The sequence below is a fragment of the Gasterosteus aculeatus genome, chromosome 1 (genome assembly GCF_964276395.1).
Source record: "Gasterosteus aculeatus chromosome 1, fGasAcu3.hap1.1, whole genome shotgun sequence".
In the NCBI taxonomy this organism is placed as follows: Eukaryota; Metazoa; Chordata; class Actinopteri; order Perciformes; family Gasterosteidae; genus Gasterosteus; species Gasterosteus aculeatus.
This window is the reverse complement of record NC_135688.1, coordinates 25,568,643-25,588,399: the sequence shown is the minus strand read 5'-3', so window position 1 is coordinate 25,588,399 and position 19,757 is coordinate 25,568,643. Positions and strand designations below refer to the sequence as shown.

The 19,757-nt window shown below is 42.5% G+C and overlaps 1 protein-coding gene across 1 annotated transcript in view; it reads right to left on the bottom strand.

The window, feature by feature from the left end:
- The window catches only part of LOC120821055 (gamma-aminobutyric acid receptor subunit alpha-5), a 136,237-nt gene extending 124,335 nt beyond the window's left edge, over positions 1-11,902 (bottom strand). The window contains exons 1-3 of the mRNA XM_078099023.1: positions 11,679-11,902; positions 10,623-10,694; positions 9,143-9,223 (exon numbers count right to left, since the gene is read on the bottom strand). The gene's annotated coding sequence lies outside the window, so the exon portion shown is untranslated. The remainder of the gene's footprint in view (positions 1-9,142; positions 9,224-10,622; positions 10,695-11,678) is intronic.
- Between the last annotated feature and the right edge of the window lie 7,855 nt (positions 11,903-19,757).

The window sequence follows — 19,757 nt, the reverse complement described above, 5'->3', positions numbered from 1 at the left end:
ACCTTTACATCAAAAGCAGATGTATACGTCTGCATTCATTTTCAACTTAATCTACAAATGTCTTTCCTCACATTAGCACGAGGAGGCTGTGATTAATTGCAGCATGGCGGCAACACGAGATGTGCATCGGGGTTGTACTTTTTAACTTGTGAGGCTTCAAATACAGATGTGTCAGCAGCGGTTGATGATGATCAATGGAGGCATGGAAATAAAAGCCAGCCCCTCCAATAATCCAGAGATGAGTGTAAAGTGAAGACAGTCCCAGGGAGAAAACAGGGGATTACTAGCTAATTCAGCTTTGTGTGAGTTGAATTGTTTGGATGACAGTGGCTGCGAGTGTGTGTCATTGTGCATGGATACAAGTCAAAGTACGTACACATACATATGTGTACACATACATATGTGTACGTACTTGGAAAAATGTCAATGCGGTCAGCTTAAAGCCGAGCTGAGGTCAAGAGTTCTGATGCGTTCATCTCTGAGCTGCTAAGTGCTCCTTTACAGTAAAGGCCTTATCCATTCTTCCTACGAGCTGGCCTTTTCTCCTCAGTCTGATTTGGGGCCCGCTGGGCGGGGGGACTTTGAGGATAAATGGCACATGGGTTGATGATTACGGTTTCAGACAGCACTTCAACAACAATTCTACAGGGATACTTTCAGATTACCTTTACATGGTTCTTACCAACCTTACGGAAGCCTCTGAATTCTAAAAACAAAGGGCTCAGGCCGCTATGGATGAGTTTTTCAAGCAACAACATCCAGAGTGCAGGATTATCTATTTAGCAATATGCATGTTGGGACTTCAAAGCGTGATGTTTTGGGACTAACTTAGTTTCATCATATCTTACAGCTTCTCATTCCCCCAGGAATTCTGTGTGTTAAGTTAGCTAGCCCGTGCTGGGCTGGCTATGGTGTGTGGTATCTATTTTTACTAACACTAAAAACGTATCCATAATAAAGCTATAATGACATTGTGGCAAGTAAAAAAAAAAATGAAATGCCCATTTCCCGAGGCAAACACACATGGCAATCCATTTCCAGCTATCCTTTTTTTTCTGAAAAGAATTGTGCAGCATTTTTGGATTAGTTACTTTAAGTGAGCTTCTGCTTAAATCGACCAATAAAAATGGTTTTGGCCCGCTGCCTGCAATGCTCTCTTCTTGCTCTGTGGTGAAGACAGAGCGAGACAGCAGTTGTGGCAAAAACATGCTCCTTTTTAGAAAATAATTCGGGCAGCAGTTGGTAGGATCCTGGGGACAAAGATTAGGAGGGAAAGACAGCTTGGGTTACTCCAATTAATCCGTTTATCCACAAAGATAACCCGGTAAAACAAAGTTCTTTTTTCTGGTGTTTCCCCTACCAAACACTGACCCCGCCGGTTGGGGCCACTTAATAACTCAATTGCCAAACCCCTGCGGTTGATGATGTCACACAAGGCCCTCTCATAGAGATACCGGACTAGCTTCAAACTATATTGAAGAGTAGTCCGAACTGATGTCTCCTTCGTTGTGGTGTTGATATGGAAATCAATCATGAACAATTCAACTCACCATAAAATAATTTTTGGGCATTTGCAAACCCATGACAATAGTATACCTCAACCTAGGGCTGCAAAAACGAATCAATAAAATTGATAATAATCCATTGTTAAAGGTGTTTGCAACACATTTCGTTATTGATTCGTTGTGTTGCGGGATTATTATGCCACTCAATGAGTCGCGGAGATGAACACGCAGCAAAAAAAAAAAAAAAAGCCAAGTCGATAATTCACGCCAAGGCAGTCTGTACGACTTAGTCGTCCAAGGTGTGGGAACATTTCACACTAAATAAACTAAAAAAGTGTGTCAATTGCAAAATATGCAAAATCAACATGACATGGCACAGGAGCACCACAGTGAGGGTTCAGACTCTCAAAGAAAAGCATGTTGGAGTCCTCGATGGGGAAGGGAGTTTGACAGCAGCCCAAGTCACCACAGAATCCTACTTTTGTCCCGCTTTGAAGTGAGGAACGTAGCGTGCCTCCAGCGTCCCTTCTGCTGCTGCTTTTCACTCATTACCAGCCTGACAAGCTAGTTAGCTCGTTAACAACAGCAGTAAAGCAGTTAGCAAGACCTTTTATTCACTCGTCATTTTTGGCCCATTCATTTTTCAATCTGTTGCCATGCATATATTCTATGCTTTGTCCTATAACGGTACTTGTTTACAAATATATTGTGTATATATCAACTGAGCAGTGTGCCAGTTGTTTTCACTGTATAGACAACACCTGTCTGGTATGAGTGGCACAAAGCTGAAACTCATCACAGATGTTGACTTGCTTTACGTAATTGACAGACTGCAGAGCAAGCCAAGCGTGCTTAACGTGTCGGGTTCATATCATCTAATCATTTCCACATTGAAAACAAATCAGAGGGAGAGGCAATGTGTGCATATTAAGAAGCTGTTAGCATGACGTGTTATCATCTTTAGGTGGAGATGCAGATGAGTAGCAAGCAGACGACTCACGTGTATCAATTCCAATGAGTCAGTCAGAATCCTTCTCCTCATCATGTGTAAATTAAGATAAATGTGCAGAGTGAGCTTATCTGCTATGAAACATCCATGCAAGAACATTCAATATTAAAATCAAATGAAATGTACAGCTTTTTTTCATAACTGTTTGCTCGAATAGCTTTTTTGTTCACTTTGCCACCAACTGGTTTGGGATTCCTCTGCTCAAGCAGACTCTCTGTCTGAGGTTTGCCTGGAGGACAGCTAGCCGGACACAGCTCTTGTGAGGCTGGTCCATCTGTATCCATCAAACTCCACTCCACCCCAAGAAGAGGAAAGAGGGGACGAGGAGACGGATGAGGAAGGTAATAGGATCTTGTCTACACTTGACAGGGGTAATATCTCAGCTGCCGGAGAGAAGCTCAAGAGCAAATTTCCCGAGCGTTGTCGGAGTTGCTGCAGAGACGTTCAGCGTTATCGTTGCTGCTGCTTCAAGGGGTTTACAAGCTTGGGATGACGCCAAAATCAGTGTCATGTGATCCCATTGTAGTCTGGAAGTTTGTTGGTGCAGCACAGTCTGATCCCTCCTGGGTTAACGCCTCACAGAACACCAACTCAGTCACTAGCCAGGGAGGTGCAAGAACATCTCAAGAAGATACATTTTCTAGCAGGTAAGCGGGAGGTGGATAAGTATTTAAGGGACTTCATAGTATGTTGATGACCTCCCAAACTAGTCAGCAAAACGTCCTTCACAAGATGCTGACATTGGTAACTGCAGTGGTGCTTCATAGAAGTCATACCGGGGTGTGAACTGGGGCTTAATGGTTTTAGCAGTCAACTTGGATGCTTTTTGGTCTTCACCCAATAGGTGAAGTGACTCTACTCTGCATTCCCAAGAGTTGGCAGGAATCAGAGGGCAATCCACCTAAAACCTGCATTCTTTCTAATACCCAGCAGGGGGTGACTCCTCAAATGAACTGATTGTCAGTATACATTGTAAACTTAGCACATGGTGTCAATCGCATGTTTAGATACTTCTTTAGCAGCATGACTTGTATTTAGAGTTAAACAGATCATAAAGGAAGGGTATGCTTACAGACAGGCTACGTTGTGATTGACAGGTCGCCACCAGCTGTTTGCTTTTTCTCTTTTATTGCAGGGACCTAAAGCCAAAGTTCTAGTCAGTTCATTATAAAATGCATAAAATGCTCAATTCATGCAGCATATATTCTACAAATTAGAAATGTGTTGCTTTTTTTCAGAAATCCTCTTCAGATGGGATAAGTAGTGAGACAGAAGCAAAGTCCCAAAAGTCAAAGCAGCTTAGGGTGTAAATAAAGCTCAGAATTACAGCAGACAAAACATGCCTATGGAGTTTCATCTCTGCTCTAAGATGCAGACATAACCCTGAGGACATCACTTCTTCTATGTCACCCAGGGACCATCGAGACAGTGGCAGTCACATGGGTGAAGCTTGAGAGTTTATCTGTGAACTTGTCAAGAGGTTGTCTGCTCGTCTGGTTTTCTTTGTGTCTCTTCTCGGCAGCAACAACATTTTGGGAGGTTTAGAACTTCACATTTTTCTCACCACAATTACGTTCGGGAGAAACAACATGTTTTGGGTGTCTCATCACCAGGGAAAGAAACGGACAGGTTTTCGCTGAAAGGAACTGACAAATGTAAACCGGAGAGAAAAAAATAGCAAGTGACTGCTGCCCCAATTTTCTCCTCCTTCTGGTATAACATCATCACAAACTGCCCGGGGTGGTAAACACGCATGCAAATGCAGGATTAAGATAAAATCAGCAAAGTGATTAATAGCTTAGTGCCAACATATGTTTCAGGTTTATTGCAATGATTATGACTTGTTACGCTAATAGTCCAACAAGCCTATCACTAAAACGTGATATGCTAAGGGAATGTTTTCTTTTTAACTCTCCCAAGTGGTTAAGAAATTAAATTGCCGGGAATCTTTTACTTTCCCCATTTCGGTTTCTGTTCATTTGTAGTCCAGTGATACTTATTGTTGGTCCTGAGTGTGTATCTAGACAACTTCTAACCTCAAGCAAGGCTTAGGGTGGACTGAGGAGTATCTGATGAGATCATTTTTCAGGCATTTCTCATCATTAAAGCTCAATCCTCTTAAGCAAACCGTTTATGATGTTCTTTTTTTACAAACTCCTAAATCCCCATGAGCAGTTTTTCACATATGTGGTGTGTTTTAGTTCATAGAAGGGGGGACAGGTTGTTGAGACTCACGACCATTCACAGTACACACCGCAGATAAGCACAGTTGAATTGGAGGTTTTTGCATGTATTGGCCGTGTGTGGAAAAGCGTGTATATCTGCTGCATTTGAGTATTTTGGTGGCTTTCTAGTATGGCGTTATGTGCAATTTTAATTCTGGGCAAAATGCATGAAAAACATAACTACACTTATACTCACGTCTAGACTACAATACGGACTTCTAATACCGAAAACAATGAGAACCAGCTTAAGAGTTATATCATCTTCCATTGGCCGCGGTAACTGCATATGGGTTTAAAGATACGAGACCAGTACAACCATTACAGTGATCAGATTATTATTTAACGCAAGCCCCTGCATTATATTGCTTCTTTATCCAACCCGTACAAGTGCACCTCCACAAACAATGAATACATTTTTTACTTTTTCTAGTCCCTTACTTTTTTTTTTCGTTTATAAAAACGAATTAGAAACTCAAACTTGAATTCCCATGTTGTGAATCTCAAAAAACTTTTTCCCACATGATTGTTTTAACATTTATTTTTTCATCGGGCCATTTAGTGACTGAAAATTGGTCAAAGTCTTATCATTTATTTTAAGGCAACAGATTACGTTTAAACACTTTATGGATTCCAGGCCCTACAGCTCCGCGGATTTACGCTGCGCAGGAGAATAACAAGCCTCTATGAATGCTCGGCTGAGTTGGCAGGACCAAGAGACAGGGGAATCATCTAAGAGGAAGAGGGGCTCGAGGGTATTGGGGAGAGAGAGGCGAACGAATACGTTTCCCCTGCAAAACCAATTAGCAAATGACTCCCTGCACCCTGCTCTTGGAAGCTGAAAAGAGAACAGACCGGGAATGAGAACTAGAAACAACCACACCGTGTCTGTGTGTAGGACGGCGGTGATGGACAGACTTAAGTGTACTTCTCATGCTGTCTGGCATGTGAACGCACGTGTGTGCTTCACATAGTCCTCTCCCAAGCTTCTTGTATCCATAAAACACTGACACACGTCCACGACATTTAAAATCAACATGCTCCTGATTTGTGAATAGAAAAGAAAAAACGCTCTTGCTGGAACAAGTTATTGGCTAGGACTTCAAATGTTGGCAAAGCATGAATTCATTATTTTACGAAAAAAGTGACCTAAGGGTCAGTGGACACAACTATTGGCTGGATGTTTAAAATATGAATTGGTAGTAAATTAAAAGAAAACTTTCTGGTTTGCTTCTCATTGGGTGCAAAACAGCGATGATGACTTTTGAGCAAATTCCACAACAGTCTCCCATACTTGCATGTACTCGGAGTATCTTGCATACTAACAACTTAATTTCACAAAAGAATGCATATGATAACATTTTCCTCAAGACCCATCTGACATTGTAACTCTCGTAGTTTTTACCCGACACACTCCGATGACTCTGCCGCTTCGGTGCGCTGAGCTGCTCCTGCAGGCTTTCAGAGCGAGTCTGTCAAGTCAAAGTGTCTCCAGGACGGATAACAGGACTGTGACGGGTTTCCTCTGAATCAGATGACTGACAAGCACAGCAGCAATCAGAAATAGATAGGAAAGGAGCTCAGGGTCTGCACCTCGATAAAGAACAGACACCATTCCCCACGAGGTAGCCAGTGTTTAGATACAAAGTACTCCCTCACTTACCTAGCACACACATCCATCTAACATATGGTGCAGCGCTCAGCGTCTTTGGGCCTTTCGATAATTCACGCCAAGCCTTCTGATTGGTCAAAAATGTTCTCCAGCAATGCCCATAACTCCCACAGCAGAGCTGTCCATGCTTTATTGATTGCTACACCAACTGTTGGAGCAACAAGGGAGCTAGTTAGTAAGCATTCTCGCTATTCCTGTCTATTGCTTTGAAGGAAACACTTTCCGGGCAGTGTGAATGATATACAAAAGCAGAAACGGATCGGTCTCATCAGCCAAAGACTACATCAACCTTTTGCTCATAAATCTGAGACACAGCATACACACTCTGACCTTTCTTGTACAACTAAGAAGCCTCGCATAAGCAGCATCTCTTGATATCTATGCTTCCTTTCTGTGTCGTTAAGCACACGCTTACGAAATAATTATAAAACTGTAATGATAACGTCACTCAAGACCAGGGTTTCATACATGAATAGTGAATAGGTATTTCGACAGTGCCTTTCATGCAATGTGCACTTGCAATCTGTGTGAAATTAATGTGTGATTTACTAAGGCAGCAGCTACTGCAATTACACACTCAGCGACCAGGACTGCCTACTAATCTTATTTTGTGAGTGAAGGAGAGCTTAATGCACACCGTGGTAGAAATTCCTCAAGGGTGGAGCTATTAACAAGCTTGAAAAAGAAAAGCAAAATTCAGCGATGCCAAAAGAAATAGGTAAGTAGATAGAAAAAGATTTGACATGGCCATGACTCAACTCGGCCTGTAGAAAAAAACCTCCCAAAACCTGATGCAGTAAAAAGAAACTGATATCAGGATGTAATTAAGAAAAACACTCGCTGATAGGAAAGAACAAGCAACAAGTTCCAGACCATTGCACAGAAGAGAGATGAGTCAAACAAACATAACTATGTCACTACATGGCTGATGGTTCCCAGAATCTCTGCCAGTATCATATTGTGTCCTTCTTCACTGGATGCAACTCCCTCTTTGTTAACAAAGAGCAGTCATTTTTACTCTGGTTGCCCCAGCACACTTTAGACGGGGTCCTCCAAAATACACTTCTTCCAGCTCTAGATCAATTTGTTCCACAGAAGTGACCCTGACACGTGTTTCAATATCAATGAATCCAATGGAAATCTGAGTAATTTACTGGATCATTTACTTAAATGCATCTGTAGAAAAAATACTTAAGAGCAGCCTGGAATACTTGTAGATAGAAGAGGACTGAAGTCAATGTCTCTGCATTTCATTTTGGCGAAAGGAAAACATGAGTCACAAACAGATGCTAAAACAAGTTATATGTGTAACCACTTATTAATGAATTCTCGATGGCTATCAAGATGTTTTAAATCTATTCATTAAAGCTTGCTAAATTGTGACAAGTGACTACAATCTGCTTGAGATGGCAAGTTGTTTAAAGCGCAGAGCTGGTGGGTTCAATATGAGGGAGCAGTTTGAGTTACCACACGAGCAACACAGGTGCTAGCATTGAGTCATATAGAGATGGGCCTGTTATTAGCAGCCATAGCTGTCAAAATTAACACATATCGAACTAGCCAAGCAAGCAACACTTCATTTGTTTTTTTCAGAATGAACTTGAGTAGAATGTCTATTAGGACTAAGCTGTTCGTTCTACTAATGGAGAAATGCTTCTCCCCAGGAGTGGATCAGGGGAAAGATTTGTTGGCGAGAAAGTAGGGGAGGGCTGCTGGTTAGACGCTGAGCAATATTTGGCAGTGGTGTTGTTGAAATACATGGCAGAACTCAAACCACCTGCAGGCATTGGATGTGCAACATGTGGAGAACAACATGTACAGTGCAGTGTAATGCAGTGCAGGCACAGTGCAAAAGATAATAGCAACAACTTATTGATACTGATATGACTCATTCATCGTATTCGTACATCGTATTCCTGTACGGCTTATTATATCAAGATTTAAAAAAGGGTAATGCTTTAAATACAGCTTGAGATTTATGGCATTTTTTACCAGTTCAATTGGCACTGTTGTGCTAATTGTAGGTATAAGAGAGAGGAACAATTGGGATTTTTCAAGATAACAAACAAACAGCAATATATTCTAGTGTCACATAATAATATTGTGTCACTTTTGTTGGCTGAACAAAATGACCCAGGGACCAATTCAACAAATGTTTGATTCTGGCCCAGTGTTTCCCCAGCCACTACATAATGGGGGCGCCCTGCTCAAAAACACAAAATGTGAGACAGAAGAAATATACACTAATTTAGATCGTATCTTTCTGAAAAAAAGCCCTATACACACACAATATTCACGGAGTACTTAGCATTTTAGCATTGTTTACGCTAAACACCCGCCAGGTAAAAGCCCTTTAAGTTTACTAAAAGGATATTTGAAGGTATATCTGTAACAAGATACCACAGCACAGAAATATAGAAATATAATTAACTCACTTTTAAATGGGAATATTATGGGTTGTAATCATCTAGTATAAACCCTTCTAGTATAAAACCATCTTCCACACACACACTAAACCCAGGCATTGTGAAAAAAAAAACACTGGGATACCCTAAGAAAAAATAATTGCTGGTTTCCCCATTCTATTTGTGTTTAGCCCCCGACCGACAGACACCAGGTAATTGTTAACACAAGGCTTGTATCAGCCTGCCGTCTTGACATGGAGTCTTAAGCAAGGAACAGTTTCTCCTCCATCAGCAACTACAGTCAAGGTGCTTTAGAAGAGGGTACTCACCACTCTAACTGCTCCAGTGGAACAGCTCAGTGACTGTCAGAACACGCCTGTCCTTGTTCTCTGCGGCTCCCGAGTGAGAATCTGTGAAAGTGAGGAATGCGGGGCGGTTGGGTGAAGAAGGCCTTTGGCAGAAAGTATACAATGGAATTTTGCACAATTTGGATTACTTTGACTTTTTTCTAATAGACAATAAAAACAAGTTATTTATAACTTGGCACACGCGTGTACAGTCAAAGTAGGTATTGTCAGCATGATAGCATATCTTTTCCCATTGTCCAATTTAAGCTTTGATAGCATAATTTTGCTATGACCTACATAGTTTGTCACATTGCAGCTGTGCTACATACTCTTTTCCTTTTTCATCAATGTCTCCTTGCTGTGCATTCATTTTGTATTTCTAGAGGACACTGATGATTTATACTCAAATTCACCAGTTTGGGGTATTGGTGTGGAAAATGCAGAGGCGAAAGAAAGACAAACAGGAGGAACAGGAATGGAGAGGGGGTAAAGAGACAACAGGGAGAGATTGTGAGCCTAGGAGGAAGAATTGTGGGCTATTTTTAGTCTCCAGCTGTGTGAGTCATTCTGAAACATTTTTGAGAAGACCCACTGGTGAAGTTAGTGAAGAGAGAGATTGCAACACGTCACTTTGAAAATCATTCCTGCTATGGCGCAATGGCATTGGATTAACATAAAGCCCCATGGAAAATGATTCCTAATTGAGCCAGCCTTGATCTTGTATGTTTGCAGCATCCCTATTCCTGCAGTTCATTTATTATGCTCTCAGCCAACACAAGTATCTGATCCATGGGAGGGCCGTTAAGAAAACCCATATGTAGGTTTCAATCCTCTTTAAGATGTAGACATTTGTGCTGTTTTAAAATGGGCCTTCCTTCAGCGACAAGCCGCACTGTATATACTTCCGGATTTCACCATGTGAATTTGTGTCAACCACTGGAGCATGTGTAAAGTTCTGCATGTGCGCTGATATTCTCTCTGTACATGGGTGAACCTTGAATGAAGTCTCAGAGGAGGAAAGTTTTTGCAGCTCAGTAAGATTCAAGATGCTGCAAGAGCAGAGACTAACTTTCAGCATCGTTTTGTTTTTTTAGTTTGCAGGTCATAATTACTTACAGCTTTAAATCACTTCAGGCTGAGGTGCTGTTAAAATCGCTTTCTTTCTCTTCTACTCCCGTCTCTGTAAACACGATTTCTCAAAAGCATGCAGGCGTAGGGTTCTGATTGATTAATAACGAAAACATATGCTTCAAATTCCTGTCTTGCCTCGCTCTATGCAAGAATAGAGAAAAGCACATTCCCTCGTTAAAGGTTGCTGGAGAGCTTTCAGAGAGGGCGCAGGAAAAAACCTGGTACATACAAGTACTGCATGCATCATTCTAGCCGTGTGGCTCCAAGTTCCTCTACCAATGCCTACCAGCTTCAGTTCTTCAGTTGTATGATGTTCATACTAGTACACTACCTGAGGTGTTGCGGTTTGGATCTTTCTGGAGAGAACACAGCTGAGCCTTCTTAGGGTCCCTGAGCATCACACCTGTAACGACACAGTGACGTCGCACATCATCGATGGAAAAGGCCTTCAGTCAAAATACCCGTGAGAATTTGTCATAGATTTGTTGTACTTGGATATGAAAATTACGAAGTTACGCAACTATTCATGAGACATGCTATCTGGTATTAACAGATCTCAGATCAATTAATAGTAAACGTGAACAACACAAGATAGGTGGCGTTCTCGCAGACTGCAGATCTCTTTTTCTGCGGATTTCCAAAGGTTATAAAAGTGCTGCAGATGACAGGACCCCGAATTCTCTCTGTGCTGAAGCCATGAGTGTGCGTTATAACGTTGAAGAGGCTCTAGAGCTGATTTTTTCCAGCAAGACAACTCTGATTCACAAGTGGAATTGGAGGATGTATCAGAAGAAGATGGGGAGGAATGCAACCCAGAGCATGATGAATCATCTTCAGAAGAAGAAGAAAACCCTGAAGGTGAAAGAGAGACTTTCCCTTCAAAAAATGGCAAAATAACATTTTCCTCAGCAGCACGGCAGCATGCAGAACAAAACGTCGATACAAATAAAGTGAAGAGGAAAATGTCAGGTAGTCACACATGTTGTGATGAATGACAAGTTGATGACAAGCAAGATCAAAATTTGGTGTTTCAAATTCAATTAAGCTGGGTTTAGTGAAGACGGGTCATTTTGACTCGGAGGAGTATACAGGAAATGAGGACAACAGGAGAGTCAAGTAAATACTCCCAAAGCACAACTCAATCCCATAATATGTTATTACGTCTACTATAGAGAAACATTACACCAATATATTTGCCTGACAGAGGGATGTTAACGTTACCAGTTAATTAACGGTACCATGAAGATTCACATTTCAACATGTTCAGTTCAACAACGAGGGACGTCACGTACACCGGGAGCACCGGCGGTGGTGTTATAAATTTGTGCAATTATAAACTTACACAATTTGTGCAGTAAAGATGGGGGGGCTTCCCGACTTAACATACCCACAGCGGCGTGTTGAATCCACGGGAAGTTAACGGAAAGCCCGTTGGTATAACGTTAAACTCTCCGACGGTCCTGTGGTGTTAGCATGCTAAATTCGGCAGCTAAAGAAACCAACGGGTTTCGGTGGTCTCCCCGCTAACGGCGAGGCGCTCGTGCGAGGCGAAGGCGTTGATTGCGCACCTGACACCTGGCGCGTGTCTGTTGCAATACTCCCCGAAACGCTAGAGGGCGCCACCGCACACTGTATTACATTAACCTTAATATATTACCCACAAGTGTATAGATAATAATAACTATTAGTCCTTTAATCCAGGATTATTAGAACGCTTGGTATATTTAAACATGTTATCCTATATAGTAATATCATAACACCATTAATATGTTTATTAATAGTTAATAGCTCTACTTCAGACTGTCTGCCATTGCATGTAATCATTGCTGTGTACAGATCCCCCCCCTCCCTCATCTAAATACATTCATTCAGTAATGAAAGCGACATAAAGACCGTGAGGATTTTAAGTTATTGCATTTAATGTCACCCAAAAAACATATTACAAATGCTGCTACTTTTTCCCTCTCCATCCCTGGTTCTGCTGTTTCCTATTTAGAGTATTGAGCGGAGTGGCAGCTGGTATCGGCCCCGATGGGAAGCCAAATTGGACTCCAACAGGTGAGCTAATGTGTGTATCAAATTGAAAAAAATGACTCAGCTGCAGGTAAGCGGACAGTAATAGAACTGATGCACTTAGGTACAGATGAGCATGAAACACATTTAAATAACCACCTTTACTACACAATACCCGTCACATCAGCGTAGGTGGGTTCAATATGTGGCGTAAGTCACCCATCACAAGCAGTGGGTTTCTCGAGTTTTTTTTTCAAGGAATATTACTGGATCAGCAAAACCTTTGATTGCATTATCTTCTGCATTTAAAGCATTAAAATCCAATTTGATACAAAAGCCTTGGGAGGACAGCCTGTGGGTTTTTAGACAGAACCTTCGTTAATTCTTCCTTGCAGCAGACATTGGGGGTTTATTCAGGCATGACTTTGCTTTTTCAGTGTCAAATTATTTTTGTAATATGTATACATATTCACAGACAGTGTAGTGTAGTTAGGTATACGTATTCCATGTTCCCACATGTTGTATGGCCATGTCTGCATGGTGTCTTCCTGACTCTATTCTGATTTCTATTCCACAGTTTTATATGCAGGAATCATCCTGTCGCCCTGCAGAGGTTTTGACAAACCATTAGAGGCTATACACGGTGGGGATGATTAAGGCGCTGTTTGAAAGCTCAGCCTATTTGAACTCTGTTCCCCAACGTTCCTTTTCTGAATCATCATCTTATGAGCACAGCCAACGTCCCTTATCTCCCTTACACCTGCCCTGTTGCCCTCCTCCTCCACCACCACCACCATCACCGCCATCATCTCTCACCCTCTCACCCTTTCTTCATTTTTTCTTTACAGCCACAGATTATGTATCGGGGGAAGATGAGGTAATTGTGTTTCTAACCCCGTTGAAGTTAAAACTGCACAAGGGAGGAGGCAATCTCTTTGGAAAAAGTGATTTGTGCCAGAGCCGATGATAAAGTGTGTGTGTGTGTGTGTGTGCTTGTGTGTTTATGTGTGTGTGCGTTTGTGTGTGCTTGTGGGGGTTTAGGGAAGGGAGTGTACTCAAAAATGATGCAAACGCCTCCTGTTGAGGTGAAGCCATAAATAAAAGTGGGTATACGTTTGATCTGTGGAAGGTTATAAAGGAAAAGAAATCCATTAGGTGATGCAACTTCCATGTCATGCTGCCTGTCTTACGTTTGTATGAAACTCAGCATTAGGACTAACTGAAACCTATTTTTCTTTAAAGTGGTGGTGGAGAGAGACAGGAGAAATGCAGCAAATTGTCCGTCTGTCCGGGAAGTGAACCGAGGACTCGCTGTTTATTCACATTCAACGTGTCGTGCAGCGCAACACCCGCAGAGTGTGAAGAAGATCAGATGACGGGCTCTCGAGAAGATGCAACGGACTCACAGATGGACAGAGATTCCTTGCTCTTTAGTTCGGTGACTAGTTCGGTTCGGTTAAAAGAGGGACTCCACCGAGAATGAGACATTAAAAGCCACATCAGACGGATGAAGTCATGAATACCGCGGAGGAACAGTATTTTACTGACTCTAGTGGTTCCCAATCTCTTTTGTCCGACGTAGCTGGAGCGGCCTGTCGGTTTAACCCAAGGACCAGCTCGTCTTCATCTTATGAATGGATTTCAACCACGGGTTAGGATGAATGTAAGATAACTAGTCAATGTATTACTGAATATAACATGACTCTAGAGAGAAGACAACTGATACTGGTGTCACCCCCCCCCCCCCCCCCCCTCCAGTAGCAAAACATGGGCCATGACTACCACTGTCGGCCAGATTACTCAGATTCCACCGCTTCGCTTAGACCTGAACATGAATCATTTACAAAGTCATTAACCTCTGTAATTTGCCCACAGCCCCCCCCCCCCCCCTCAGCATGTGTAAAGAAAAGATCTATTTGTGGAACTCTAACCCAGAATATGCCTGATTAAAGTCCAGAGGTTTTAAAGTTTTTCTCTGGGGCCATGATGGTGATGACAATGACGACGAGGATTTGTTACGTAATTCAGTGACGGGTTCCGTCCTTTTGGGGATGTTACCAACGCCTGCGGGCATGCGTCTGTCATAGTAGCTGTGGGGTGTTATAAAACTAAATAAACCAAAAATATGAATCTTGTCTCCTGAGTCTCCTTCCAGTGCTGGTGAGGAGTGTTACGATTGTCTAAAATGCCGTTATATCGACTTAACTCTTCCATTACTTTATCCTCCCAAGCAAGCCCAGGCCTCAGTATTCATGAACATTGAGTCATGGACAACATCATTTTAATTGCATGGCATTGTGCATGGGCTAAGAGGCATTTGCCATTATACAGATTACACGTGACATTTGCCATTATGCAGATTACACGTGACATTTGCTCTCAAAGCCTTTCTTGCAAAGTGAAGTCAAGATGCTCATGAACAAATATAATCTACTGCACACAATAATGAATGAAAAAAGAAATATGAGGACGTCATATGAATGTTTCATGAATGAATAATGTCGGTCGTGCCTTGACCTGTGCTGAAATATTGCTGGATGTCCCTCCTGCAATGGCAGAAATGACACGCTATAATCGCAAAGGGTCCTGCGACAAAACGGCCGACTGGAATTTTTTTTGATTGGGATTATTGCAGAAAATAAGCTCAACGGTAAACAGAAGGACCAAACAGACCGCAGACAGAACAAAACAAACTATCAAAACGCTATTTTATTGTCTCATCTAATTATACATACTTGGAAAGCTGACTTGAGTCATGCATCAAACGACCGTCACACCAAAGGCATCCGTTCAACTCCACAGCTGATATCTTCCGCCTCTGTCAGTAACTTTTGCCAAATGTGCTCATCCATCTTTTCCAAATGAAAGGGTTGCTTTTTTTTCGTCCCATAGCTCCTTGACACGTTTAGCAAAGCCAGCCTGCGAGACTGAAAGCAGTAAGTGTGCAAAACGGCCCGCTTCTTTTAGGCAGTCGAGAGCTTTTAAAAAAAACAACAAAGCCCTTTACATTTAAAAAATAAAAACATTCTGATATTTCTGATGAATTGAGGTTTCACGATTTTGCCTTTGTGCTTCTGCCAAATGAACAATGACTTAATCTGGCTTCCTCTGACTCAGAAATTGCACCGTTTGACGGCAAATCTGAAGATCAACATCACCCTTGTTATACTGCAAAGCTGCCACCTGCAGTCGGGTCTCTGGTGTGATCTTTAACCGGCAATTTTTGTGCAATAAAAACCTCTATGTGAAGGCACAGGGATAGTGAAACGTGAATTGAGCATCATGGAGGAAGTTGTTAAAACGGCCAGATCAAAGGCTATTTCGGGGGTTCATTTCAAAGCATTTGGGGCTTAAACGATGACAGGAGGCTCTGAGGTGGGAACTACTTGCTTACTCGCTCTCGCCCCCCCCAGATTTCTTACATCCGCCCGGAGATTTGAACTGCTGACTTTGTGGAGGCAACCCTCCTTATCCAACCTTTGGGGGAGTAAACTGCTCATGTGTACAAATTGAACTTGTCCAAAAAAAAGAAAGTAAATTAGGCAGTGACTCTTATCCACTAAAGGATGGAGCGGAGAAAAGTGACAAATAGAACTCTAAACAGGCTTTTTAAATTTTAAGGGATTTCATCCAAAGTTGTTATCAATGAAAATACAAAATGCCTTTAAAAAACTGGTGGTGTGGTATGTGCAAAATGCTTCAGACTATATTTACTGTATACAGTAAATGAAATATGTTGAATGGATTACTATGAACCCGCTCGGTCTATGAATAATAATCTATCTGTCTATGAAAGCACACATTGCTTGTGCACACAGAATACCTCTCTGCATCTTAAGAAACAGATAATTGAAATAACGCTGAAATATTTCAGGAGAAATGCGTGTAGGAGGAACACAAATACAACTAATGAGGAGAGGTTTGCAATCTCTCTCTCAATAAGGCCTCAGGGGTTGCTATGATGGAAGCTGCGCAGGCAAATCACACCAAAGAAATTAAGCCAAAGCCGCGTTTAACCTCAAAATGGGACAAGCACACACTGTATGGATGTCAACCGGTGTCCAAACACAGCGGCTCAACGCGATACACACCTCCTCAGGAGGATGTCAGAGAACGTAGCGCTGCAGTTATATACTGCGGATGTCATGGTTACAGAGTAAACAAACAAACCGTAAAGTATAAATAGAAACAGCAGGTATTTGCCGTGCTTACCTCGGAGCTGACTTGCAGAGGCTCTTCATTGTTAGTAGACACTGGGTTCCGCTCTCTTGTGACGAGGCCCGGAAAACTACGGCAGAGCCCATGAATCCAATTGATGACGTCGGTTCCAAAACGCACAACCTTTAGTGTGCGAATAAACAAATGACATCGCCACGGCAATGCCGAAAGCCCGTTGTGTGCTTTGCGGGAGGCGATGCGCCGTTGATGTTTTCGTGCTATTCCACAAATGTCACAGTGACTTTTTCCAGATTGATTGAATTGTTGAAATGCTGGTATGGTCATAAAAGCATCCCATATCTCTAACAGGGCCTCTCTGTCTTTTCACCCCCTACGAGTGGCTCTTCATGCTTTTACCCATATTACCTAAACACTGGATTGTGCATTAGGATACACATTTTTTCCAGCAAACAATGGAACATACTTTTTTTTTTTCTTTCTTGCCAAAGTAGAAACGCAATAGCAAGAAAAAATAGATAATTATTAAAGGACACTCCCTCCTAGATGGCTTGTTTTTTTATTGGTTTGTTGTAATGGTGCCAGTTACTTAAGGGGATTTGATTTCTGAATGCTGACTTTTAAGTATGTCGCCAATAAAAACCTAAGAAGAGCAGACCCATTAATTTAGCAAAGAATGTACATTATAAACGGACAATGACCAATATAAAAACTTTGTCAAACTTTCGTTTCTTTTTTTAAACCTCTTTTGATGAGGCCCTTAACGGGTATACAAAGACGACCTACACATGAAAGATCTCCTCCAGACACTATTAAAGATTTATTCAAATAATCTGCTCGCACCTCTAGCGTCAAACACATTCATCATCATTCACCACACAATCAAGGTCAAACATCCAGCTGAAGGCTTTAAAAGCAAAAGCATACCTTTTTGGAGTGGAGGCGCAGGGTTTGAGAGTCGCTGTGGATCAAGACTGAAAATGTTGTGTGGGCTGAGAGTGAGCCATGTTATCAAGCAGCGTGCGTCCCCATTACAAAGGCGGCCATGTTCCCCTGCCGTGTTCATACCGACCCAGTCATCCCAGAAGAAACAGACAGGTTTCGCTGCCATTAGCCGAAGCAAATGGAAGTCCCTGGAAGGCTTGAGTGAGAACTCAATATAAAATCCTTTCTGAGGAGCAAGAAACTAGCAGGTGAGCTACAAATAGGAATGTCTGAATTATTACAGCCTAAAACACATACGTCAAACTCGCGGGCCGCAGGGCCGTCCAGTGGGCCGGGCCGCCGGTCGGATCGTCAGCACCACCTCTCCATATGTTTTTAATGCTCTGGCGCGGGATCGATCGAAGTGGGCAGTATCTGGCCCGAACCTGAAAGGAGTTTGACACCCCGGGCGTAAAATGATTAAAAACATGACAAAAACACATACGGTCTGGCAGAAAAAGAGGGCGGATACTGAATTTCCGGCCTTGTTACTGTCCCCTTTTCTATTAACCTAAGAAGCTGCAGGAGGAAATAATACCCTTTCTTTCTTACCAGTTGTCGGCAGCACACAAGAAAAGAATCACCATGACCGTGGGTGGTGACATTGAATTCCAACCCAAATCGTGTTAGTGGACCTGCTGAGAACACCATGCACCTCTTGAAGTGAAACCTCACTACAAGCACCATCGGTGTGCAGCAGGTGGGTGTTTGAGAGGAGCGGACGCATGCACGCCTCCCTTGCACCACTCCCTGAGTCGCTACTGCAAGTGATCAATTCTGTGGAGTCTGCCAAGTTGAACTCTCAGAGAGTCTTTTACCGTAAAAAACAGCAGCAGGCGGTGTGCCGATGGGCTCCATCTACAGAAAAAGTAATCACTCTTTTGTGAATGAGTGGCACATCTGGGCCCGACCCCCCTTGTATTGCGTCTGAATTGCTAAAATTACAGCGAGCTGCGGTTCCATCTGCTTCGGCATCTTCGGCCTTTGAAAGACGTACTGAATGAAAAAAGAATGCACATTCCTAATGTTTATATTTTAAAAACGTGAAATGTAAGATTGCAAAAACATACAGCTCCCATAAAGATGCAACGGTACAATATTGAATAAAGAGCTGTGTCACCCACAAATATGTACCGACCATTTCAAAACACGTGGAGCGCACGGCAAGATTCAGGGCTGGATGTTGGATGGATGTTACATTTACACAAGCGTCAGAGGGATTGAAAGACGTTTTCTCACTCATGGAACATTATCCATTAGCTTTCGCTTCTGCTATCTTCATTTTCCAGTTGGCTGTAGACAATGCAGGTTGGCATGTGCACAACCGCTCCCTCCCTGATGCGCTGCGGCCCACCAAACGTCACCGCAAGACTCGTCAGACTGACCTATAAGCTCGTCAGCTCGCTCACTCATTAGATAGAATACGCCAGCCCACAGAAACATTGCCATCAGCATCTCATTAACATGCTAAATGTGTCTGTTATCCGTAAAACACTTTAATATGCCTGATATATCTGCATGCCGTGACGGAGCGAGACAAAGCTCTGCGGGCAGCGTAGCTCATTATATCAGACTGCGACACGCTGCACTTTTGAATACCTCACTGGTGTTTGCTCATCAAGCTGACCTGCAGGGCACACTCATGTTAAGAAGCCCGCACATCATCAGTGCGCAACACACACACACACGGATGCATGGTGTTTGAACTTGAGAGTTACTTCTAATCAGTGCGCATATGCTTCTATTTGTGACCACGGGGAAAAGAAAGAAGTCCGACCAAAAGTTGGAACCTTTGACCCTCGATGTTCACGTATTGGCTCACGGAGCGGTTCAGGCTAATAGTGGAGCAAACAATCTTGGACTTTCACATTGGGCAAATCCAAGGCCTTTGTCTCAGAAAATATTACAATATCCAGTCATCGTCAGCCACCGCCAGTTCCTGAAAAAACAACTCAATCTTAGATTGCTTTGGTTGCGGAGTTCTTTTGTGCTTGACACTTAGTGTGCAATTAGCTTTGAGGTTGTATTGAGAACGGCTCTTCTTGGTCTCAACAATGCTGGATCGTTAAGGCATAGACAATCAGCTTTCTTAGCCCCCGTAATTGTCTCTTGAACTTTCTGCAAAACTCTTACTTTCAGTGAAGCATTCATGTTGAGCTCAAGTAGGTGTAAACTTCAGCCAACAATGCCAGCTCATCTCAGAAAAAACGAAGGATAACTGCTGTGACTGAACTAAACTAAACAAAAGTGTCTGAAACCAATCCGAGCCTTTGACGCAAGAAGCCCAGAAGGT